Here is a 27,486-nt window from a genome sequence, read left to right as displayed (position 1 = left end):
CTAATCCCGTGGAGAACACCCTCGGAGTGCCACAGGGAAGTGTATTGGGGCCCCTTTTGTTCATTATGTATATAAATGACATGCGACGGGTTTTACGTTTTTGTGATATAAACTTATTCGCAGATGATACTGTGTTATTCATTGCAGCTAGAGACTTAGAAGATGCGATTGAACGCTTGAATGAAGACTTGCATTCTTTAAGTAAATGGTTGAAGTACAAACAGTTGAAATTGAATATTAGTAAAACAAAGTATATGATTATTTCGCGAAATCGTTCAATAGATAATGTCTCTGTGAAAATTGATGACGAGACACTTGATCGCGTACGGGAAATTAAATATCTTGGCGTGATTATTGATGATAAATTGAAATTTGACCAACACATTGACAATGTCATCAAGAAAATAGCCAAGAAGTATGGAATCCTCTGTCGACTGAAAAACGAATTAAATATTGCTAGCAAAATACAGTTGTACAAATCAATCATCTCTCCTCACTTGGACTTTTGTCCTTCCATTTTGTTTTTAGCAAATCAGACACAAATATCGAGATTGCAGCGTTTGCAGAATAAGATTATGCGTTTGATTTTGAGATGTAACAGATTCACTTCCTCAACATTTTTGTTGGATGCTTTGCAGTGGCTCTCGGTGAAGCAAAGAATTGAGTATTTAACAATTGGGCCGGGCACGTAGCCAGAATGTCGGACAGTAACCCGGTGAAAATGGTTCTCGACAACGATCCGACGGGCACAAGAAGGCGAGGTGCGCAGCGGGCAAGGTGGATCGATCAGGTGGAAGATGACTTGCGGACCCTCCGTAGACTGCGTGGTTGGCGACGTGTAGCCATGGACCGAGCCGAATGGAGAAGACTCTTATATACCGCACAGGCCACTTCGGCCTTAGTCTGAATAAATAAATACGAGTCATAGCCATTTAAAAGCCTGGAAAGCCCGTGTCCGATTGTAATTCGTATCGTACTATATGCGTCATAGTGTCTTCGGAAGTTGTTGGAGAAGATGCTTCTTCGTCGGCTCGACGAATGGGTTTAGTCTAACGGTTTGTTGTCAGATACACAATTTGGTTTCTGGAGAGGCAAAGGTCTGTCTTGCGTTGCTTACTTCAAAAATTCAATTAACCTTCTCTCATAAGGAGCAAACCATGGTTCGAAGGGTTGAACGTGGGACGTGATTTCATTCGAACCATGTGTAGATAATGTCTAATCGCTACTCGCTAGATACACATACGTTTCGGATTGGGCTTTCTGAAAGCAATATCTGTGTCTGCGGCAACTATCAGAATATCGAGCAGGTCGAGCATCGTAAAACCAGGTCTGAGCTGATTGAAACTGTCCGAGTCCGAGGAAAACAAATAAAACCCGGGCCTTGATGTAGAGTATATGAACCTTATCTATCTGTTTCTGAAAGAGATTGATGTTAGAATTTGATTCTTTTTGTGTCCCCTGTCTATCAATTTTTCCCCTAAAAATGTTTCTTTTCGTTCTCTTCCGTCTTTTTGTTTGTCTTCCATTACAGATCAATGCCAAAATTCACCATCAGAACAAGTCAACAACATCGCAATCAATAATTTTAGAACCCTAAAACCCCTCTTTTTCCTATTGTGTATTTGTGATCCCTAATCTCGAGTTAGCCGCGTGTACGTCGGTTACCTAAACTAACACAAAATTGTGAAATGAATTGTACAAATAAAAAAAAACCTAGCTCCAGAACGCCAAATGGCAAATGTGCCTTTCCAAATAAACGCAAGATTAAATATCTGTTGGAGTGCTTTTTGGAGTAAGGTAGTTCAATAGAGGTTGAATAGCTCAATAGAGGAAACTATTCCAGCTGACAAAGCTCCTAACAAAGAACGATAGACCGTAGTATGAAGAGCTATGTTGAGGCACTCTGAAGTTTCTCGTTCGAACTCTTAATGGAACTTTATATTTATCTACTGGTTCGTTGTTACAATAGGATTTGCGCTTGGTGTTCGTTCGGCCCTTTTTCAGTTTCAGGTGTTTTTTTTTTCGGATCTCCTAGGTAGCTGAAACACATAAGGCTGAATACTCATAGGGCTGAACTCAAAAAGCTGAAAGCTCGTAAGGCTGAAAGTGTCAGAAGGCTGTTAAGTATCCGAAGGCTGTTAAGTATCAGAAGGCTGAAATGTATCGAAAGGCTGAAGTTGTTGAGATGAAATTAATTCCAAATGTAGGAAGAATTTTACTCTATAATAGTGAATAATGGATAAAATAACAAAAATAACATAAATAAAAAAAGAATTAAAATAAAAAATGAATAAAACAAAGAGTGAAGAACAAGGAATAGAGAACAAAGAAGGAAGAGAGAAGAAGGAAGAAAAAAGGCGGAAGGTAGCAGAAAGAAGAGGAAAGAAGGAAAATAGAAGAAGGAAGGAACAGGAAAAATGAAAGTTGGAAGAAGAAACGAAGCAGGAAGAGAGAATATAAAAAAGAAGGGAAAAGGAAAAAGGAGAAGGTAGAAAAAAGAACGAAGAAAGAATAAAGATGGAAGAGGAAAGATAAAAGTAGGAAAAAAGAAAAAAGAATGTTGGGAGACGGAATAAGGAAGGAAGAACAAAAAAGAAGGGAGAAAAAAAAGAATATAAAATATAGAAGTAATTTTGGCAAGAATCAAAATCCAAATGCAAGAACCAAGAACAATAAATAAAATATTGTTCCTTTCTATGCTACCTCCAAATTTCTTGTGCTTGACGGACAAAAAAAAAATCGATTGTATAACGTTTTACCGAAAACTATTTCGCGGAATTCATTTTCGCGGTTGAACATTTCGCGGAATAACATTTGGCGGTTTGTAACTTTTCGCGGTGCGACATTTGGCGGTTTGTACCTTTTCGCTGAATGACTTTTGGCGGAATGTACCATTTCGCGGAATAATAATAATAATAGCCTTTGTCCATTCAGCATTTCCACAATTATTACCTGCAAGGTTTCTAAGCCAAGTTACCATTTTTTTTTGCATTCGTTAAACGAATGATTAGAGATTACCACGTTGAAACTTTCATACCTAAAAAGTCGAAAAAAAAATTCGGTAAATTTCCTAGACCGGCCCAGAAGTTGAACCCAGCCTCCTTCAGCATAGTCTTTCTAGGCAGCTACGCATCATCCCGCTAATGAAGGCCTCCAAGAATATGTACAAGTAGTTTTCAAAATTTCAATTGCTTCTTATACCGGGCAGATACATCCATTTAAAGAAAGCGTTACCCCTCCTTTCGCTTTATATCGGGCAGACGTACTCATTTAAAGAAGGCATTATCAACTCTATTCGCCTTATACAGGGCAGATGCGTCCATTTAAAGAAGACGTTACTCCTGCCTTCGCGTATACCGGGCAGACGCGTTATTTAAAAAAAGGCATTATCAACTTCTTTTGCCTTATACCGGGCAGATGCATCAATTTAAAGAAAGCGTTACCCCACCCTTCGCCTTATACCGGACAGACGCATTCTTTTAAAGAGGACATTATCAACTCCTTTCGCCTTATACCGGGAAGATGCATCCATTTAAAGAAGGCGTTACCCTTCCCTTCGCCTTATACCGGACAGACGCGTTCTTTTACAGAAGGCATTATAAACTCCTTTCGCATTATACCTAGCAGATGCATCCATTTAATAAAAACGTTACTCCTCCCTTCACCTTATACCGGGCAGACGCGTTTTTTAAAAGAAGGCATTATCAACTCTTTTTGCCTTATACCGGGCAAATGCATCCATTTAAAGAAGGCGTAACTCCTCCCTTCGCCTTATACCGGGAAGACGCGATCTTTGAAAGAAGATATTAGCAACTTCTTTCGTCTAATACCGGGCAGATGCATTCATTTAAAGAAGGCATTACCTCTCCCTTCGCCTTATACCGGGCAGACGCGTTCTTTTAAAGAAGGCATTATCAACTCCTTTCGCCTTATACCGAGCAGATACATCTAGGAGAAAATCGTCGCCATACACCAAGACATAGATTCCTTTCGGAAGTGACCAGTGCACTACGCTTCCTCGAGAATCTTACCTAGAAACGCAAAGTATGTAATCGTTCCGCGGACGGAACGGTACGCATGTTGCCTGTTAAATAATCGGTTGCGACGACATTTTGGCGTGTGATCAGGCCGTAGCTTCCAGAGGGCGATTGTTTTTCAATATGGGCACAACGATAATGAACTGCCATTCCTGTCGTTCTTTTTTTCCCTTTTAAGCGCTCGAAGCGCTTTGCACCTACTTGCCGTTTTTACCGTGCCATTCCACCAGCGCACAGTGTGCAAATTCGAGCCAAAAAACGGACGCAATTCAACCACGGTATGTACATATCTGGAGATTACCTTAAAAAAATCTCAAAAATCCGAAGAATCTGATGGTGCCAATCCCTTTGCCGTTAGAATACTAGAAGTGTCCTATTTTGTCCAATTTCCCCTACAAATAGAGGATTTTGTTAATACATGTGTTCACATCAATCGAAAAGACAAGGAAAACCTTGACTTGTGTTATGGAAATATCATAATAGGCCTCCCATATATTTTTGAAAAGGAATAAGTGTCTCATTTTGTCTAACACTCCCTATAAAATGCTTGAGATGATACACATTTGAGATTCGAGGAGATCATCAAATGAGTTACTGTCAGTTATGGAATTCAGGACGATGAAATAGTGTTATCCTCGGACAATTCACTGGGAATCTGTTTAGTGTCTGTTTTTGTCTGATGCGCTCTATAATTTAAAAATATCTTCAAAAGTATAACATCAAATCAATTTTCATTTTAGGAAAATGTACTAAGATCCTTGAACACTATTGTAGGCATATCAAAAGGCTATTCCTTTTTTGCAGGGTCCCTTCAGTGTCTCATTTTGTCCAATATCCCTTATACGTTGAACCTTTTTTGTTTTCAGTTTATCAGAATTATCTGGACAAAGAAATGTGACTTTTCCTAGGGGGTTGAATAGTGTCCGATTTTGCCAAATATCCCCTATAGTTGAATGAAATTTTAAAATCAGATATATATTCTACAATAAGCAAGTGGAAATAACTCAAACTCAAAAATGATATCACATCCAACAATTAATATGTAGCAATATACAAGTAATCAGGTTTACTATGATCTCTTTATAAGTTTTGGTTCAATCATAGGCTGCTTTTCACGGTATACAAAAAAAAAACAAGGCAGGCTCAGCACGTATGTAAACATTCAGTTTGAACGTAAACATCTGTGGTCACTACTATCTTCGCACAAGCTGAACTGAAACGATGCTCTACGGTCTCAGCATGCTTACTTTTGTACTCTAACATGTGGCGATAAAATATGCGTCTCACTTGAAGTGTCATTTTTCCATTTTTACTTTACGTTTATTCCGTTTTTACTTTTCCAATATCTCAAGTGAACTCATGGAAAAGCTGTCGAACTGGTACGACGAAAAAAAAATGTTTGACTGTCATATGACATATCAAAAGCATCACGGTATACAGACAACAAGGTAGGCTTGTAAGAAAAGTGACACGTCAAGAGTGACGCATATTTTAATGCCACATGTTAGAGTACCGTAGAGCGTAGAGCATCGTCTCAGTTCAGCTTGTGCGAAAATAGTAGTGACAACACATGTTTACATTCAAACTGAATGTTTACATACGTGCTGAGCCTGCCTTGTTTTTTGTATACCGTGAAAAGCATCCTATGATTGAATTAAAACTAATAAAGAGATCATAGTAAACCTGATTATTTGTATATTGTTACATATTAACTGTTGGATGTGATATCATTTTATAACTTGCTCCATCCATATACTCCGACCAAATTCTGTAATTCAGGTAACCAACTCCATCGGAAATAAAAGCTATGTTACCTAGAAAATATTCCCATTTATTTGCTTTTGAATTGTTTTTAATTCAAATTAAAATATTGGTGCAACTTGATGAAATTATAATATGTAAAGAAAAAGTACCGAATTTGTACACTTTTTGACTATTTACTAAAACTACAATATCTCAGCCCCAGAACAACATTTCTTGGATATTTTTTTATGAAAATACTCCTTATAAATAGCTCTTCGTAGTATGTAAGTTTTTCTGAACGAGAAAAATTTATTTTTTGTGTGAGGATGAAATAACTTCAAAAATTTGTCAAAAAAATGTGCTTTTTTGATGTTTAAAAAGTTCTTCTGACTGTAAACACGTATAATACTAAAAACTAATTCATGGAGAATATGGGCAAAGACCCACAGAAAAATAAAAAAATATAAAACGAATGGGTGACCTTGAAAAAAAATTGTGAAAGGACCCAATATTTGATTTTTGACCTAAAAAAAGCTCATTTTTCAAAAATCGATCTGGCGCGACCTCTAAACGATTTTTTAGAAATTCGGTTTGTTCTACAAAAATTATCCAGACAGGTATATCTTTCATTTCAGGGTTGAGCACCATGACTTTTCGAACATCGATTTTTTTTGGGACACCCTACTCCGCAATTCTTACCATTCGATACTCATTTTCACTACTCACAATCTGTGGATTTCTTTTCAACTATTCGGCCAAAAGACCCGATGGCCGAAACGAAATTAGGCCAATTGGCATGTATCAGCAATGCTTGATAACAACAGATAGGTAGAATTCGCTAGCTGTGCAGTGGAAAAGGTTTTCATAAAAATTTCTTCTCTCGCCAAGGGTGAGTTCCAACCTCATGACAAAAATGAATTCCAGCATCAAGAAAGATAATAAAATCACTTCTAATTTGTGGTTTGTCGATTCAAATGAATGCATTAAATACAATAAAAATCACTAAAACTAAATGGTATGTATCTTTACGTTACGTCTTCAATTGAAACGTCAGATTGTAAAACACTTGAACGTTTTAAATGATTAAACTAATCAGAAATTCTACGATGGATGCTTTTTTTTATTTATGTATATAATTGTCATTCTGGCGTTGATTTGGTACGTTTGTTTGGGAAAATTTTATTTGACACAATATGATCGGCATTGTTAATCTCCACGGTCAACTGTATTCGTAAATAATTTCTAGATAAGTTCTAGTTTGTCAAATAATTTAAATGTGTGCCTTTATTGAAACAAAGCGGCTCTTAAGGCGATTGATCAGATACGAAGAGTCAAAAAGATTTTTTTTCAATACATTTGATGTTATTTAAAATATGCCATTTCCACAACCACATTTTACATCATATGATTAAAATTTAAAAAAAAACCTTCATTATTTCTAAATTTGCATTTCTAATACAAAACAACTTCTTGGCGATTCTTTTCACGTAGGTGCATTTCTTGCCGTTGGCACCACCGATAGACGACCATAAATGGTGGCAAGTTCTTATTTTTTCCTACATTAACCCTCCCATTGCATTGGCAGGGGCACACCGCCAGACAGTCTCGGCAAAGGCAGTGCACTAATGGGCCTACGCAAAACAGATCCACTTGATGGCTGAGACATTCATGTCCGCTTAAAAGGCTCTTCGAACTGGCCTGGCGGGCGACAGTTCAGCTTTATGGGTAACCATGGTACAGAAGAAGTAGTTGTGGTGGGTAGTCATAAAGTTGTTTGCTGGTGGAAGTCGTAGGCTGATAAGATGGATGACTGGAATTTAATTGCCATGCGACGCCATATGGTTTGAGAAATGACTAAATTTACTCGCTAAAAGGGCATACTTTATTTCGAAACTATTTTATGCGGTTCATTAACAAGGAAGCGTTCGTTTCCAGACTGAACTTTGTGTACCAATTAGCATAGATTTATATGTTTGGTGCCGTACACATATTACGTAAGCACTTATGGGGGGAGAGGGGATCGGTCATTTGTATGAAAAAAAATCTTACATGGGGGGAGGGAGGGTCGAAAAACCCAGAAAAATTGCTTACGTATATAAGTGTACGACCCTTTTTCATAATCGTTATTTTTTTACTTTTACGTGTTTCAGATAAACTTCAAATGTTGAGTCAAGACGTTTATACTTTTAAGATAAAAAACAACAAATTTGTTAACAATTGATTATTTTTTTCTAATTCTCGGAAAACTCTGTTTTGTTTTATATTTTTTAATTTGGTACAAATGTATTTGTATCTCAACAGGTATGCTCATCTCAATATACACTGTAGCATTAACCTCGAAATTGAAGTTGAAATCCGCGTAGTTGAAGAAATACAAACCAATAGTACAAACTCGCTTTCTAGACTCGTATCATAAGTTGTTAGTCCAATTCCTAGGACGCCTCACCTCACTTTAAATTCATTGCCAGCAGTAGCAGCAGTTTCATAACCCTGATGGGTATATAATTCGATAATTTAGTTTGGTGTCATAAACAAACGCATAATCACGTGCAGGGTGTATCATTTCCCATTTGTTTCTTGCACTTTGATCGCTACGCCAACCGGCGCGGAAGGTACAAATTGATAAAGTGACGACATCCGTTAAATTTGCTTAAATATGCGGGAGTCGGACGGCAGAAGGCGACATGCTTGTGCGGTTGTCTCAAATCTTGCACGTCGTCGTAGCCGGAGTTGTTTTGAACCGATGTGTATTAGGCTCAATTGTTTTGTTGTTTACTTTCTAGAGAATAAGAAGCTTCAACACGTAGGTCACGTCCTCCACAACTTCATTTGGATATATTTTTTGTGTCTATAACAAAAAGACTTCCGAGTGATGGAATATCTTTGCCGGGCTATGGGTTTCGCATCGCCTTCACACCGTCAGCGCATATAAGTTGTTGTGCAGCTGGTCGAACAAAGGCTGATCTTACTGGCGGATATCGTTAACCAACAACTAAAACCGGCGACAGTGAATGGGCGTATCGATTCTGGAACTGGCACTGAATAAAATAAAATCTGGTTTGATAAACAGACTGACTGGGGTTTCCAAGTATTTTGCAATGCATAATACATCGACACGGTTGCAATTCGTTCCAAACATTCCATTCTATCATAAAGCGTTCCTTTATATCAGCGATATAGCTTATCAAGATGGTCGATGGTGGCCGTTCTTTCAAATAAACTTATGATATTGCATCGATGTTTTTCATTTCGAACTGAAGCGTATCGTTAAACCAATAATAAGCCAATCTTTGGAAGTCAAACATAACCAACGGGTCGAGAGAGAGAGCGTTCACGAGAATGGTAAAAGTTCGCCGTAAACACACCATGGAAAACTTTCCACTTCTTTCATACGGTTGCATAAGAAGCAATTTATTGATTAAAGAACGACGTCATCTGTTGGGGTGGACGCATATGTCTTTGAAAATAAATTCGACTAAAATCGAGTCAGTGCATGACTCGAGTAATAAGGAATAATAGCAACAATCTTAAGGCAATCATATTCTGATATCATATCAATGCAATATTGGTATTAAAGGATGACTGCTTTGATTTTTCTAATAATATATTTTGACCTTCAAGCTGAATATGAGGTCAAGAAAAATTTGCTTCAACTACTGAAATAAATTTGACAGCTGCTCAAGAAGAAATATTACTTTTCTTTTCAGAATATCAAAGCCCGTACACTAATATGTTGTTAAGGTCTCTAGAAAATACGAAACGAATGCGAAAATATTCGTAGTTGTTAGAGGTGCCCGAGGGCCTCTTTATTTTGAGTTGTATATTTTAATAATACCTTAACGGGCCCTCCTTAGCCGTGCGGTAAGACGAGCGGCTACAAAGCAAGACCATGATGAGGTGGCTGGGTTCGATTCCCGGTGCGCCGGTCTAGGCAATTTTCGGATTGGAAATGGTCTCGACTTCCCTGGGCATGAAAGTATCATCGTGCTAGCCTCATGATATACGAATGCAAAAATGGTAACCTGGCTTAGAAACCTCGCAGTTAATAACTGTGGAAGTGCTAAATAAACACTAAGCTGCGAGGCGGCTATGTCCCAGTGTAGGTATGTAATGCCAATAAGAAGAAGAAGAAGAAGAACTCTAACGCATTAACAACTACGAAAAACATGATAAAATTATGAACTAAATTAATAGCTCCTGAATCAAAATCCGTACAGCTGTGTTTTGACTAACTATATGAATTAGCTGAAAGTGCTTATACTATCAATCACGTGATGAATTTCAAATTCACAACATGTATTTTTAATTACATTTCCAAAAGCCCAAATTTGTCGTATTGATTTTAAAACAGTAGCTGTACCTTAATTGTACAGTCTAATTTACTCCACATGATTATTCTTTCCAATAAATTGTGATGCTGCAAATAATAAGCAGATTCAATGCTATCGCGTCACATTGCATAGTTCGACTAGATCTGTACGCCGCCGCCGACGACGATTTTCTCACGCCGCCGTACGAAAATTGATCACGCTGCCGAATATTTTTACCACGCCGAAGGCATTTTTACTGACAATTATTGGAATTTAGAATTCAAGAAATTTCTCCTAGAACTTCTTCGGCATGAGCCTCCAATATAAACGAAAGATTAAAAAAAACTTCTTCGGCAATACGTACGTATACGTATCAAAAATTGTTTGGAAACTTGGCAACCTTTTTTTGAAATTCTTCATGAACTAATATGTCTACTTCTAACATTTCTACAGAAACTCTTTTAGGAATTCCTTCGAAAATTTACCCTGCAAGTCCATCGGGAAATCCACACGAAATACATTCAAGAATTTAAAAAAATCTTCTTAGTTTCAAACCAGGATTTCCTTTGCGAAATTCTTCAAAAAATACTTCATGCATTGATCATCAAAATCTTTTATGAACTCCTTCGGATATGCCCACAAAAATTCCTTCGTGAATTGTTCATGAAAGAGGAATTTTTCAGAGGAAATCCTTCAGGAATTTTCTAGAGAAGTTCCCAGGAGAACATTTAGAGATATTTCTGGAAGAGTTCTCGAAGGAATTTTCGCGGATATTATTGTAGGTATTTTTGAGAGAATTCTAGGAGAATTTCTGAAGCAGGCTCTGAAGAATTTTCGTATATTTCGGAGGAGTTTTCAAGGGAATTTCCCGGAAAAATCTTGTAAGGTTGTTCCTAAGAATTCCTAAACAAATATCCGGAAGATTGATTTATTTGTAAACTACTTTCCGGGAGAATTCTTGGAGGAATTTAGGGCTAGGAAATTCTGGAAGAATTCCCAGAGAAATTTAATTTACATAAGGAGTTCTTCAAGAATTCCTGGACAATTTTCCGGAAGAATTCCCAGGAGGAATTTCCGAAGGAATTCAGAAGAAATATCTGAAGAGTTCTCGTGGTAGTTTTGGTAGGGTTTGCGAAGCAATTTATAAAGTGTTCTTGGAGGAGTTTTTGGAGGAACTCCACAACATTTCAGGAGAAATTCTATGAGTAATTATTTAGGAAGCTACAGAAGTTCTCGGAGATTTCCTGAGCAAACATCCTGAAACATTCATATAGGAACTTCCGGAGGAATTCCTGAAGAATTTTTGAAGAAATTACCAGAAGAATTCTTGGAGGAATTCCTGGAGGAACATCCGGACGAATTTCTGAAGAAACTTCCCTAAGAATTCCTGGAGGAACTTTCGGAGGAATTCCTGGAGGAACCGTCAGAGGAATTCCTGGAGGAACTTTCGGAGGAATTCCTGGAGGAACTTTCGGAAGAATTCCTGGATGAACTTTCGGAGGAATTCCTGGAGGAACTTTAGAAGGAATTCCTGGAGAAACTTTCGGAGGAATTCCTGGGAGAACTTTCGGCAGAATTCATGGAGGAACTTTCGGAGGAATTCCTGGAGGAACTTTCAAAGGAATTCCTGGAGGAACTCCGGAGGAATTCTTGGAGGAACTTTCGGAGGAATTCGTAGATTTCCTGAGCAAAGATCCTGAAGCATTCATATAGGAACTTCCGCAGGAATTCCTGAAGAATTTTTGAAGAAATTACCGGAAGAATTCTCGGAGGAACTTCCGAACGAATTCTTGGAGAAACTTCTCGAAGAATTGGAGGAATTTTCGGAGCAATTCCTGGAAGAACTCCTGGAGAATTTTTTGAAGGAACTTTCGGAGGAATTCCTGGAGGAACTTTCGGAGGAATTCTGAGATTTCCTGAGCAAACATCCTGAAGCATTCATATAGGAACTTCCGGAGAAATTCCTGAAGAAATTTTGAAGAAATTACCGGAAGAATTATCGAAGCCCCGTAACGCTGGGTAGACACCTTTGCGTGGTGTGTTACGGTGTAAGATCTACCACGGTCACATTGTCAGCTACAGGCAAATCCTGACCCAACGAATACCTTCCCCAATATCCAACTCCGTGGTACTGATGAGGGTGTCGCTGAGTCGGGGGCCTTTCGTTAAGTAAGTATTACATCAACACTTCCTTCCCCTCCCCAGTTACGGTGAAGATGGACGTGGCCAGGAGTAGTGATCCTCATGCTTTTGTGATTTTTATCCTAGATTGAAATCAAGGACCACACCCACCTTGATTTCTGATAGCAATCTGAATAAGGATTTCAAAAGAAAAACATGAGTATCACTAGTGTCCAATCTACGAAGTACACCGTAACTATGCTATGCTAAATTACCGGAAAAACTCTCGGAGGAACTTACGATGAAATTACTGGAGGAACTTCCGGAGGAATTCCTGGAGGAACTTCCGGAGGAATTCCCGGAGGAACTTCCGGAGGAATTCCCGGAGGAACTTCCGGAGGAATTCCCGGAGGAACTTCCGGAGGAATTCCCGGAGGAACTTCCGGAGGAATTCCCGGAGGAACTTCCGGAGGAATTCCCGGAGGAACTTCCGGTGGAATTCCCGGAGGAACTTCCGGAGGAACTTCCGGAGGAATTCCCGGAGGAACTTCCGGAGGAATTCCCGGAGGAACTTCCGGAGGAATTCCCGGAGGAACTTCCGGAGGAATTCCTGGAGGAACTTCCGGAGGAATTCCCGGAGGAACTTCCGGAGGAATTCCCGGAGGAACTTCCGGAGGAATTCCCGGAGGAACTTCCGGAGGAATTCCCGGAGGAACTTCCGGAGGAACTTCAGGAGGAATTCCCGGAGGAACTCCCAGAGGAACTTCCGGAGGAACTCCCAGAGGAACTTCCGGAGGAATTCCCGGAGGAACTTCCGGAGGAATTCCCGGAGGAACTTCCGGAGGAATTCCCGGAGGAACTTCCGGAGGAATTCCCGGAGGAACTTCCGGAGGAATTCCCGGAGGAACTTCCGGAGGAATTCCCGGAGGAACTTCCGGAGGAATTCCCGGAGGAACTTCCGGAGGAATTCCCGGAGGAACTTCTGCAGGAATTTCCGGAGGAGCTTCCGGAGGAATTCCCGGAGGAACTGCCGAAGGAATTCCCGGAGGAACTTCCGGAGGAAATCCCGGAGGAACTTCTGGAGGAATTCCAAGAGGAACTTCCGGTGGAATTCTCGGAGGAATTTCCAGAGTAACTTCCGGAGGAATTCCCGGAGGAACTTCCGGAGGAATTCCTGGAGGAACTTCCGGAGGAATTCCTGGAGGAACTTCCGGAGGAATTCCTGGAGGAACTTCCGGAGGAATTCCTGGAGGAACTTCCGGAGGAATCCCTGGAGGAACTTCCGGAGGAATTCCTGGAGGAACTTCCGGAGGAATTCCTGGAGGAACTTCCGGAGGAATTCCTGGAGGAACTTCCGGAGGAATTCCTGGAGGAACTTCCGGAGGAATTCCTGGAGGAACTTCCGGAGGAATTCCTGGAGGAACTCCGGAGGAATTCCTGGAGGAACTTCCGGAGGAATTCCTGGAGGAACTTCCGGAGGAATTCCTGGAGGAAATTCCGGAGGAATTCCTGGAGGAACTTCCGGAGGAATACCTGGAGGAACTTCCGGAGGAATTCCTGGAGGAACTTCCGGAGGAATTCCTGGAGGAACTTCCGGAGGAATTCCTGGAGGAACTTCCGGAGGAATTCCTGGAGGAACTTCCGGAGGAATTCCTGGAGGAACTTCCGGAGGAATTCCTGGAGGAACTTCCGGAGGAATTCCTGGAGGAACTTCCGGAGGAATTCCTGGAGGAACTTCCGGAGGAATTCCTGGAGGAACTTCCGGAGGAATTGCTGGAGGAACTAACGGATGAAGAGAAACTAACGGACTTTCGGAGGAATTCTCGGAGGAACATTCGGAGGATTTCTTTAAGGAACTTTCAGGGCAATTCCTTGAGCAGTTTTCAGAGTAGGCATTCAGATTTATACCATCGCATCGACTTAAAACAAGAAAGTTGGTTGCAGTTTAGATACTGGAGACAAGTTCTCTTGAAATATTTGGAGGATCGCAGCAATCGACGGGCGCGGTTGGTTGCAACAGTTTTTCCTGTCACGAAATTTATAGTTTTCTTGAATTAAAAAAAAACCAAAAGGTGTGAGCGTTTGGTTAAGAAGAAAGGAATTTTTACTACTTAAAACAGGTATCCGTTTGGCCAGATACCGCCGGGCGATTATGTATATTTGAGAAGATTTTGCCCAGGAGGGGTCCGATGGCGGAACGCTAGTGGGAAAGTGGATGAAGGAAAAGTGAAAATTGTTGCGAAGATGGTGTAGTGTACCGGAGGATGAATTCGAAAAATTTCTGCTCGCGCCGTTTTTCCTTATTTTATTTAATTCTGGAGTTAAAATTTAACTTTGAATGAAACAGAATGTCAATAGTGTTGTGTGTATAAAGAATTGTGGAATCGTGGACAATGCCACGTCGCACACCACTGGTGCACCGCAAAGAAGTAGTTCTCCACATTTGAAGCGCCCAAAGTTCGAATATCAGTGACTCTTGGCATCGATTCTCGACAAATATGATTGTGTGTGCTTTTTCCGAAAATGGCGCGACAGTTATTCCACAACCATAAACTCTCTGGTTCCTGGATTTGGTCTTAGTTGGTGAGATTGTTTCAAAATATTTCTTATAAATTGTATCAGTTATATTCCACCTAATATTTTCGCTTATAAGTTACATATTGGTTTTCGCTTATTACTAAGGGCATATATTCATATGACTACATAATTTCAATTGGGATCGCATAACGGGAAGGGGAAATTAATATATTTTATATTCTTTCTCGTTTCAGAGAGCGAACAATGGCGCTTAAACCTAGGCTAATTACCCGAGCAGCACAAGTCAGACTAAAATGGTTGCAGCAACTTGATAGTGACCAAATCTAGTCGCATATCCGTTGCAGTAATCTATGTGGGACATGTGTGCTACTTGGGTAGCCAGGGCAAGTTTAATAGCTTCGCCCCATCCCAGGACAATTAACAATGGAGTGACGAAAATTTCTTAGCATGGTCACTCCCAACGTCTGTTTAAACTCATTATATCATTTGCTTATGATGATATTCCTAAACTATATTCCCTACCAACCATCCAACTCCTTGACATCTATGAGGGCGTCGGTGAGTCGCTGGCCTCTCGTTAAGTAGATGTCATATCATCATTTCCTTCCCTTCCTTAGTAACAGAGAAGATGGGCGTGGCCGGCAATGGTAGCTTTCATGCTTTATCATTTTTGACCCCCAATTGGGTTGCTATTAAATCCCAAATAGTAATCCATAAGCAGTTGGGGTAAGAAATTTAAAGAAAATACATGATAGCTATCAGTATGCAATCTACGAAATACTCTGTTACAACGCAACGTAACGCAACGCAACGCAATTCCTTGAGCAGTTTTCAGAGTACTTCCTGGTGGAATTTACGAAGGAATTTCTGAAAATTTATATTACTTGAAATAAGCTCACGCAGACCCACGCCGCCGCCGATTACCAAAGGCGTGACGCCGGCACGCCACCGCTGCTGGCTGAAAATGATCTATCACGCCGCCGCCGATTAATTTTCAATCGACGCACAGGTCTAAGCTCGACATGTCATGAAGCGATTGATGAAGTTGCCTTTTGAAAAGTTTTGATGACATGTCCATCAAACTATTTCGTTTATTACAAGACGCAGAAAAAATACTATTTGAATACGCGTTTGTTTGGGGGAACCTTAACTCTGAAATTTAACAACTGCATGAGACGAATTTAGTACTTTCCATTTAACTCCACCACGTTTTGTATTCTTTGCAGATACGTATTTCGACCTCAACTGTGAGGCCGTCTTCAGTGTCTCGTACCTGACTAGACAAAGTTGAAGCATATGTCTTTGAAAATCAATTCGGGTAAAGTCGAGTCAGTGCAGTCGACAATTTCGCGTCAAGTACGAGTAAAATTCAATAAAATACCGTTATTCGGGCCAAATCGATAGCTTCGAAAAGTATTTGATATTAGTATTGTTTATCATGGTTCTATTATTAAAAATTTAGAAACCAGTTTTGAGATAGAATCGAACAAATAATACCTCGAGAAATCGTTGATAAAATCACACTTGTTATATTAATTCCCGGAAGGTTAAAAGAGGAAAATTTTTGGCCTTGTTTGCGACCAGTCCCAATTTTTTTTCTCTACGCGTAGAAACTTATTTGTAGATAGTTTCAACGAGATACTGCTCTTGGTACCATATAAAACTTGATCTCATTTTTCTGTCTTAGTAGATTCCTCGACGATTCCTTATGCTTTTGGCACCTTAGAATAAAAACTTAGTGGCGAAAACATACTTGGGTGCATTTCTTTCTGTGGAATCTGTGAAGCGGGGAATTACAAATTCCGGCTAGGTGGCGACTTTGAACGTAATCTGCAGATGCTCGAAAAGATGAATATCGATGCAAAGGGGTACGTTAGACATAAATGACCAAAAGAACACCACTTTTGGTATAAAGAATCTCGCGGACCCGATACAAAGGGTGGAGTGTAATTCTTGCACACATGAAACGCCTCGATACGTCGAAACTAAAACAATGGGAAAATCATTACAAATCAAAAGATGCCCCCAAGAACGAACAGCTGATCGAGTTCTCATAGCGTTTTCATTGCACCGCTCTTCAAACCATCGCTCCCCAAGAGCTGAATGTCCGCGAACCAGTACTGCACGCTTAAAATCAATAACACAGAGATAATATTGATTCACACAAAACGGACCTAATGCAGAACAACACCTAGATGAGCGACAGTTACACAGCCACAAAAATAGCTCGTGTGGTTTTATTGAAGCTTGGATTTCAATATTTTCAACAGTATTTGATTCCTCATAAAACAAGGAATCTGTACAAATGTTTACATGTTAGAAAGAAACGTTATCACGACCGTACGAGGCAGTTTTGTGCCAGTGTAACTGTCGCTCATCTAGATGTTGATCTGCATTAGGTCCGTTTTGTGTGAAGCAAACACATATGTATGTTATTTTTTTGAATGGAGAAGTCTTTTATGTGCAGCACAGGCCACTCCGGCCTTAGTCTGATGATAAATTAATAAAATGTTATTTTTTTAAGCGTGTGGGAAAGGTTGGGATTATTTGAAGATAGCGAGCAAAGAGATTTTTCTATCTCAGGCAACCAAATGAAAATATTATTGGATCTTCTTTTCGCTTGAAAAGCAATCATGAACGGAATTTGTGCTAAGTTTTGATTATTTTTTTAAATTGTTTGAATACATTTAAGCAAAAACGACTATTCGATATATTAATCTAATTTATTTGAATTACCAAGCTGTAAATGACACTTTTTTAGCTTTTAGTGGAAAGTTTTTCCTTGTCGCTTTTTACAATGATATGGAAATGCTAATTGTGTTGAACTTAATTAAAAATTTAAAAAAAAAATCACTAATAAAGCAAAAAGAATGTTAATTGGCTTTATGGGTTGAAAAATTGCGGACGAAATTTCAGACCAGATCAAATACAAAAGCATCAGGCTTCAAAATCATTCAACAACCCGACGCAATTACACTCAAGAAAAGCACGGGCCCACTAGTTCTGGGGCCCCACAACGTGCATACAAAACTATTCCAATAGGAAATTCGTGCAGCCACAATCCAAACAAACATCCCAACAATGTTGGGCATCCATCCGTTCATTCAGTTTGCAAAACCGCCAATTTGCAACCTAAAACGAAGTTTCTACCTGGATATGAAAATAATTCTCCGTAGCCAGGTGCAAGGGCGTTGCAATTGCTGCGGTAGGGGGAAAATAATTGGATTGATGGAAACAGGCTGCACGCCACCAATTATATGTAATAGGGAAGGCGCCGTCGATGTTCTGTGGTTCGCTTTCAACCGAGAAGCAATGCCCATATTGATTCTTGTCTAGGCGATAAGATCTGCGGCCGAACACGTGAGAGTGAATGAAGGAATAAAGCTGGGAAACGATTTCGCTAATTACTGTTGTATAATGATCGCACTCGACTGAACAGAAACTACGATCGAAGATTAGCGGAGATATTGAAGACGATAGGCGTGCATCCAATGGGATCAAGTGGAAAAGCACGTGCTGTTTGATTGTTCTAGAGAATGCGAGTGAAAAAAAAACTTTATCTTACCTTCTGCCAACACTGGAATAGCAGGTTTATTCGGTAGTCGGAAGATAAATGCTAATCGTACCACTAAACTAAATTCTTTAATCCACCTATTCTGAAAGCACTCGAGCAGCCCCACTCATAAATTTCACAATCCACTTCATGAAAGTAGTTCTTCTTACTCTAGATGAATATTAAACAATTTTTCCGCTTCGTTACACTCCCAAGGTTCACAGTTCTGTATCAGGGATTCACTAGCTTTTCTGTTGCCGTATGGTAGTTCGATTTCTTCTCATCTAACGAGACTTTCCCACACTACTTTTAGCAGCAATGAATTACGTGCTGCCGCAGTAGCAGCCCAAAGATATCGGTTTTATCTTAATTTTCTTCAATGCACTAAACCAGAACACGTTTCCATGAAACTACATTCACATCATACACATCGCTCGAAAACGCAACTCTTCTCCAGTCGGCTGAATGACTTCATGCCACAACCAACGAAGCTCGATTTCCCAAAAATGGACTTTTCGTAATGCGAGAAAAATGAATCTGCTCTGATACACATAGCAATGGCTCGCCATATGAGAGAGTTTCCACAATAATAAGCAGAAAAAATAGCGAAACGACGACGTCGACATCGACGGTGACGAGTCAACCCGCAACCAAACCGACTATGATGATGGAAAACTATGCTTCACCAACACAGCAACGCCCGACGACTCTGGGCCAAGAGGGTTGAGGCTCGTCATGCGGGAATTATTGGTTGCGTTGGGAAAACCACTACAGGAAAAGAAAACTGGAACCTCGCACTGACACAGTTGCACAAAGGTGCATAGCATTATCCAAAATGCATTTCTAGCTGTTTGACGAGTACAAACAGGGCAGCTGCAACATTGTACGATAGGTAGTTATGCTATACATGGATACAATTATGTTGCATTATTCTGATTTGATTCGAACGGGAAAAAACAAGAACCAACTGGAAAAATGTACTGCGGGGAAAAAACAGGATTTCAACGTGGCACGCATATATCATGTACATTGTTTGAGATACAGCAGATGGGTGTGTTCTGACTGCGTGTTTTATTTTTGGATATCCTTCCAAGATTTCCGGTGCATGGTCAATGCAATTGCGTATTATTTGTTCAGAAAGAAACAAGAACACATTATCGTTTTGTTGGCCTTTGATTAGGAAAATTTTGTAAATAAGCATTATAAGGTGCACAGGAACAAGTTGCATCACTTTCAAAGCTTAATAACATTTCGCCTCTTGGGTTGATTATAATAAAATTTTGTGTAAGTTGTTTTCAGGTTTTCAGCATGTGTACTTGAGTTTCATTGCGAAATTTCCAGTAGTTTCGAAATTACAGTCGAAGGAATAGGTCGAGCGCGTTATCATCTTGTGCATCCACCTCAACAATCCATATTTAAACCCTACTACAAGCAACGAAATTATACAAATAATACATTATTTGAATGGTAAAAAATCTGCTGGTCATGACAATATTCCAGTAGCTTTCGTTAAACTTCATTTGAACATATTTGTATCGATTGTAGTTGAAATATTTAATGAAATCATTGTAACGGGTCAGTACCCCGAATCTTTGAAAATAGCCAAAGTTATTCCCCTGTTTAAATTTGGGAACCGTAAAAACCTAAAGAACTTCCGCCCCATCTCCTCACTGTCCATCGTTGGTAAGATAATTGTTAATTGTTAGGCTGATGGAATATTTGACACGCTACATTATCCTGTTTGAACATCAATACGGATTCAGAGAGGGATCTAGTACCCTGACGACTTCGTGTGATCTTTAAGTTTATGATGCATTAGATCATCAGCTTTATGGAGGGGCTCTGTTTATTGATCTGAAGAAGACACGCTCTGCTTGTCTCGAAACTTGAAGGTTATGGCATAAGAGGATCAGCTGGACTATTACTTAAGAATTATCTTAAGGACAGAAAACAATTGATATCAATCGAAAAACACAAATCTACAATGCAGTTCATACTACAGTACAGGAGTTCCAAAAGACAGCAACTTGGGTCCTATCTTATTCCTGCTCTTTATTAACGATTTTTCAAAGCTACCTTTAAACGGAAAACTACGACTGTTTTCCGATGATATCAGCATTTTCTTCACAGGATTGGGATGTGTCACAATATTGCAAAATATTCAACAAGATGCCTCGCTATTTCTTAACTACTTCAAGTCAAACGTTCTATCAACGAACCTGAAGAAGACTAAGTACATGCTAAGTGACAAATCACACTCCGTTTTAGCCAGAAAATGAATTCGTTGGCATTACATCCCCCACTGGGACATTGCCGCCTCGCAGCTTAGTGTTCATTGAGCACTTCCACAGTTATTAACTGGGAGGTTTCTAAGCTAAGTTACCATTTCTGCATTCGTATATCATGAGGCTAACACGACGATTCTTTGATGCCCAGGGAAGTCGAGACAATTTCCAAACTGAAAATTGTCTAGACCGGCACCGGGAATCGAACCCAGCCTACCTCAGCATGGTCTTGCTTTGTTGCGGCGCATCTTACCGCACGGCTAAGGAGGGCCCCAAATGAAAATGAATTACCTTATGAATATGAAGGGATACCTTGGATTTGAATAATTATTTTGTGTTTTTCTTTGTTATTGGAATAGATAAGCATACGGTATAAACACCTCCTTCAGAGAACTTCTTTGCTCACTGGATGGTGTACATGAATTGAAGAATATACAAAAATTGTAAACATTTGAATCCAAAACATTTTAAAAACTAATAAAGATGTTTATCTCTAACTCCATCTACGATTTGCGCAAGGGTTCATGCTATGCTATGTAATGATTCAGAATATATCAATTTAGACAAAAATGTCACATTTCCATCCGCAATATCATTCTTGCTCGAAAAAATCATTTACTCATTCTGAAAAATTATTTTAGCTCTTTTAATGGAATGTCTTCGACTGTCTTTAGTAATTTAGTACTAAACTCGCCTTAGACAGTTCATTTACTCATTAATTAATACTTCTTACTTGCTATCATTTATAATCTGCTGGAAAATTCACCAATTTTAGAGACCAAGTGGATTCACTCATTTAAATCAGTAGAGCCCAGGAAATTTCGAAGGCCCTTCCTCGGTCCCATTTGATCGAAAGGACATACGGCTGAAAGTGTTTAAAAAATTTCTCGTTGAACTCAAATTTGTGTACGGGGAAGAGCCGTTCGGCTGAAAGTCATTTGTAGGCCACAATCCGAAAGTTGTTTGGCTATGTTATTTGGCCGGGAATGGCATTTGACCCCACCCGTTCAGCAAATGATATTATCGACCGTATTTGACATGGTCTGTTTTTACTAAAAAAATGTTATTTCTTACCGAAAATGCTTTTTGGCCAATTTGAAATAACATTTTGTAGTAAAAACAAAAATAGATGATTTTCAATTCTTTCAATGGTAAATTGGTAAGAAGTATGCGGCAAACATATTTCTCCGTAAACATACAATACCTCCGATTTACCGTTTTATCAATAGTTTATATTCAAACCTGCCTTTAAGCATCTCTTTATGCAAAAAAATACACCACATAACTATTTCTGTTTCGCTGTTCAAATCGCTGTTATACCAAATGTCCGTTATGCTAAATGACCCACATGTTTACCGCAATTCAAATGCAGAAAGCCCGTTATGCCAGATGACCTATACCCGGTTATTTGAGACGTAACAATGTTTAATTTTGGAGAATGTTCATGTTCTATAATTGGCAAAATTTTGGACTTTAACATGGTCGACTTGCGGTTTGTTCAAATGACTGGCGACACCCGTACAGTGTGTTAAGTGTTCAGTCTGTACGACCTCTGGTCGAAAACAGTGTTCCTGTATTTAAAAAAAAATGCTTCCAAAATTCTATTGGATGTTTCTAAGGAACTCTTTCAGAAAATTCCTTTAGATTTCTTTGGAAATTCGTAAGGAAATTGCCTCTGAAATTTCAATGCATTCCTTCATGAATTTATTCGAATTTTTTTTTTTGATTTCTAAAGGGAATTGCTCCATGTATTTCGTCCAGTAACTTCTTCTGAAACTCCTTAGGAGATCCCTAGACAATTTATTTTAGCAAATCTTCTAAAAATTCCTTTGAACATTGTTTTAGAATTTGCATAGAAATCTTCCAGAAATTTATTGGGAAATTTATTTTGGGATTGCTTTAAGGAAGTATTTTGGAATGCTTTTAGGATTTTTTCCGAAAATATCTTTGAAAATTACTTTCGAAAATCTATTCAGAATGCTTTCAAAGCCCGTAATAAATTCCTATAAATTTAAAAAAAAAATCTTTTCAGGTTCTCTTTCAAAGATTCCTTAAAAATCCATTCGGAAATTCCTCATGAAATTTTTTTTTTAAATCCTCCAGGAATTCTTTCACTGGCTCATCTTGGTAATTCCTCGAGGAAAAATTTTGAAAATTATGCTAATATCACGCTAATAACACTCCTTTAGTGATTCCTTTGGAAAATCCTCTGAAAATTCCTTTGAAAATCGATCCAGAAATTTCTACGAAAATTCTTCCAGGAATTGCTTTGAAACATCCTTATTTTGTAATACATTTCTGAAGAATTTTCTCAAAATAATTTACAAAGCAATCTCTAATTGATTTCCCCAGGAATTCCTTTGAGGATGGCAAAACCATTTTTTTTCGAAACAACGATCCATTAATTTTCTTGAATTTTTTAATTGCATGATTTGACATGGACATTTTACATTTTCTTAAAGTTGTGAATCATTTTCATCTCTTGAAACTCATTATTTACCAAGTATTCAAATTTCCCGAATTGTGTCAGAAACTCCCTGATAATTCCAGGATTTTTCCATGATACAAAAAAAATCCCTGACAATTCCAGGTTTTCCAGGTAGACACGCTGTAATTAAGCAGATGAAGCCAAATTTGGCATGTTGAGGCTTTCGAAGACAAGAAATGTTTCTGTGGTGTTTCGAGAGTCCTCCGCCCTCTGGAAGGGGGGACTCCCATAGTAATTGAACACAAATTTTATAAAATATTAAATTTTGGGGAGACAAAGTTCGACGGGACAGCTAGTATTGCATATCAACTAATTCTACATTTTGATTTGATTGTGAGCGTGTGTGAGTGAATTAACTAATCTCACAGGGTGTCGACTCAAATTTGAAAATGAAATTCCCTGACTTTCCCTGACTTTCCAGACCATTTCTCGAAAAATTCCAGATATGAAAAATGTTTTTTTTCTATTCCTAGAAGCATATGAAAATCTCTGCATGTTTGATTTCTATCCATATGAGTTCCTGAGTCGATTGTGGCCTTTGCCAATGGCCCCATGGAAAAATATAAAAAAGGTCATGTTTGTGAAGAAGTGCCATAACTAGTCTCATATGCTAAGGGGAGCTACACCTACTCAATTTATTTTATCGATTTTTAGTTGTTTGCCAAAAGTGAATCAATAGTCTTGGAATTCCAGCATTGTTTTATTTATTACTATCAACTAGACTGCCGTGAATCGCATATTTGTCCCATCTTTGCTGGGTTTTCTATTCATATGGGACAAATATGCGATTCACGGCAGTAGATGTCAGACAAGTACAACAAGCAATGAAACTTTATAAGCAACATCTAATGGAGTTTTTTGAAGAACTCCTGGAACCATGTTTGAAGATTCCTTGGCATATTTTTTGTATGAATCCTTCATTTCAATTCAAAGATTGAGTAAACACCATACAATCTACCAAGTTTTTGGAGCGGAGCTTTGGAAAAGAAATCTATTAAACATCCATCAAGGAGCTCCAGGATTAAACTATTGAGCGAGCTCTTGGAAATCCACTGGGGTTTTTTTATGTTTTAGTGAGAATTCTGCAGTAATTAAAAAAAAATCTGAAGGGAAAATTATTTCCACAAGATATCCTAAAGCATTTTTACTGAAGTAATTTCTGGACAAAATTCTTAAAGATCAACCAGAATATTTCTCGATAAAATTGTTTTATAAACACCAAAAGCAGGACGTAAAACTGAAACATTGCCATTGATAACAACATTATCCTCCTCTTGCGTCTTAGTATGGTTATGGAGTATCCAGTTGTATAAGCCATTTTATGAGACAGATTCGAACAGGTGATCGAAATTTGGAGTGGACGGCTCGGTCTTTGTTTTGGTAAATTTGCATGTAAACCATCATCATTTCGTCATCATCATCATCATTTCATTTTATTTTCGCAAATGTTCCTTGTAAAATGTAAATATTAGTGTTTGGTCTCCTGTCATTTGAGCTTTCTATAAAATGGCTTATTGAGACCATCGCCACCTACACTGCTAAAAAAGTTTACACATAAAAGACTTTAAAGTATGCTGTTTTGAATATAAAGTATTCAAATATGACTTCAAAGTACGCTCTTTCGTGGGAGAATGGGACTGCACACAAAAAGGAATAAATATTATGCACAATTATGACTATGTTTTATTCACAAATGATTAACTTTTACGCATAAAAATAGAAAAAATGTGTAAAACTTATACCTTTCATGCATCAAATTTTACTCCTTATGTGGGTACTTCCATTCTCTCGCAAAAGAGCATACTTCTCCACAAAAGAGCATACTTTCAGTTTTGCGTGTACGTACATGAGGTAGATTATATGATGCTTTAATCCACTGTCATTCTCTCTACATGACCTTACATGACTAGTACCTAGAGACGTGAGGATCGACCAATGACTTTATAAGCCCATCATCAAATGAAAGTTCACGATGATGCCGATGCTGTGGATTGTTGTCAAAGGTCCACAAAGATAGTATTCGGCGTTTTATTTCAACAAGCCTTTGAATATCTAGTTTTTGGTTGTAGGTTGAATTTTATTGATGATTATTTGTGGATCGGTTCTGAACTATGGCACATTTCAGCCATTTGATTCAGTTTAGACTGCTTAGACTAGATAATTTTCAAAAAATTGGGCGCTGCATTTTCATCAAAAAGTAAAATGATATATTGTTGGTTACTAATCAGCAATTTAAATTTATCAAGATAGATAGCATTTCTTCCAATATCATAAGCACATTAATATAATTTTATTAGGACTCTCGCGATGGATGATTAAGTATTTGAACGCTACTGATGAGGAAACTGCAAAAAAATCAAAACGACTCTAGCACAAAACCACTCAAACTAAATGATCTAAAATATTAAAGGGGACTTAAGAGCCAGTTCGCGAGAAGCGCGACCCCCTTTCCAAGGGAGGTTGCAACGATGTTCTCCGATTTCGATGAAATTTTCAGGGTTTGTTCATATATGTAAGAGAAGGCATTTTGCAAATTTTCAGATTTTTTCGTTGAGGGGAAGTGGGGTAAAACGGCCCTTCAAAAATTATTGTTCAAAAATCGCCAAAACCAAAAAAAATGCAATAACTTTGGCAATGAGTGACCGATTTTGTTTAAATTTTGCACGCTTTTTCTACTCAATTAGTACTTTATACCAAGTGGTTAATAGGGTTATAAAGTTGTTTACTTTAGGAGAAAAATTACTTTTTCGATAAAAAAATAGTCGTTTTTCCAAAGGGAATATTTTTCACCAACAGATCTAGGATAAAAACTAAACCCGTAAGGCAATTAAGGAACTAAAGAGCTTTTATCTCATATATAATTCAGAAGCGCCAACTCAAGAATTTCTAAGAAAATCGCAATTTTCTGCAACACTGTTTATTCTTAAGAAAGTTCGCACAAATTTCGACCCTACTTATGTTGATGTTTTCCGATCTGGTGAAAACTGTCCAAACTTTTTTGTCTAAGTTGAAATTAAAAATCAGAATTTTCTATTAGGGGAGTGTAGGGTAAAATAGTCCTTTAAAAATAAATGTCAAAAAATACATCATTTTTTATGTGAGTTTTAGCAGAAAATACATAAGTTTAAAAAAAACTGTTTCTTCTTCCTTTCAATTCATCTATATTTTTCGTCTCAATAGATACGTATATCCTTCGCTGATCTATATTAGATAGCAAACTATTTGCAGAACAATTTTCAACAGAAGTAAAATAGAACCAAAATAAGTGCCTTAAACATTAGCACGTCTTTCGCAAACTGAAACAAAAATGAACGAATTCGGCGAGCGTGCTTGTTGATATTTTTTTGAATAAGCTTCAATTAATATGGGTACCGGTAGTGATGTTGCTTTTACATCTATGCGAAAAAAAAAACAATTATTCTTAACGACAAATGAGCAATTTCGGTAATTTGGGTAAAATAGCCTTGTAAAAATAAAATGTCAAAAATTCATAAATTTTTATATGTGAGCTCAAGCAGAATATACATCAAACTTATTGAAACTTATTTCAGTGCGCCGACTCAAGAACAATCAATCAAATTATGAGTTTCTGCACATTGCACTGTTTGTTTGCAAGCCAGTTTGTGAGAATCTCAACTCCATTTTATCGATGTTTCAGCATCTGGCTGAAACTTACAAGGTTTATTTAAGGTTATATCTACACATATGTAGATGAAACTATTTGACAAAATATTGGGGTGGGGATAGAGGGGTAAAATAGATCTCCAAATATAAATAATGTTACGAAACAAGATAATCGTAACCACACTTCTTAGATTTGATTATTCCGACCCAACTGGCAACTAATCTAGTGATTTTTCTAGTTTGCTTCGAAATTCTTCCAAGCTTAGTATTTTTATGGTTTTTTATCTGTCAACAATTAAATCCTTCACAATCTCTCAATCTCAAAAAATAACGTGAACTAGTCAACTAGTCATGTCATTTCTATAATATTCCGGCGGAGGTATTATAAACTTAGCGCCGTCTTAAACTCCCGTTCAAAAATATTGTTCCACCAAAATAAATGCTTTAGCTTGTTTCCATCCATTCGGAAGTGAGAACATTTGTTTTGGTACTTCAACACGGTAGTCTATTCCTCGGTGAAAAAAGCAATAGATAGATTTCTCAAAAAGTATTGCAAGCTGTTACTACCCAAGTACTACTTCTTAGCAAACCACACCTTATGGTTGGTTGGAAATATGTTCATATAAGGCTAGTAAAGATTTCAAGAGAAAAAGGCTGATATTTAAAGCATCATTTTTACAATTAACTACACAGTCTTGTTGAAGTAGTCAAGCACTTTCAGGTGGTGTAAATTAAGCCGAGAATAAAACAGTTTTGCTTGGTAATCTTTTAATTAACTGATTAAGCG

At 38.3% G+C, this 27,486-nt stretch overlaps 1 protein-coding gene across 2 annotated transcripts in view; it reads right to left on the bottom strand.

Moving 5' to 3' along the window:
- The window catches only part of LOC134217634 (autophagy-related protein 13 homolog), a 169,722-nt gene that overhangs the window by 94,592 nt on the left and 47,644 nt on the right, over positions 1-27,486 (bottom strand). The window contains exon 1 of one of the 2 annotated variants that reach the window (XM_062696439.1): positions 18,315-18,862. The exons of the other annotated variant lie outside the window; for it this stretch is intronic. The gene's annotated coding sequence lies outside the window, so the exon portion shown is untranslated. Of the gene's footprint in view, positions 1-18,314; positions 18,863-27,486 lie in introns of those variants that run through there. 2 annotated transcript variants of the gene reach the window in all.

This window comes from Armigeres subalbatus, chromosome 2, assembly GCF_024139115.2.
Source record: "Armigeres subalbatus isolate Guangzhou_Male chromosome 2, GZ_Asu_2, whole genome shotgun sequence".
NCBI classification, from domain to species: Eukaryota; Metazoa; Arthropoda; class Insecta; order Diptera; family Culicidae; genus Armigeres; species Armigeres subalbatus.
Note: the sequence above shows the minus strand (reverse complement) of the source record. Positions and strands in the feature narration are given on the sequence as shown.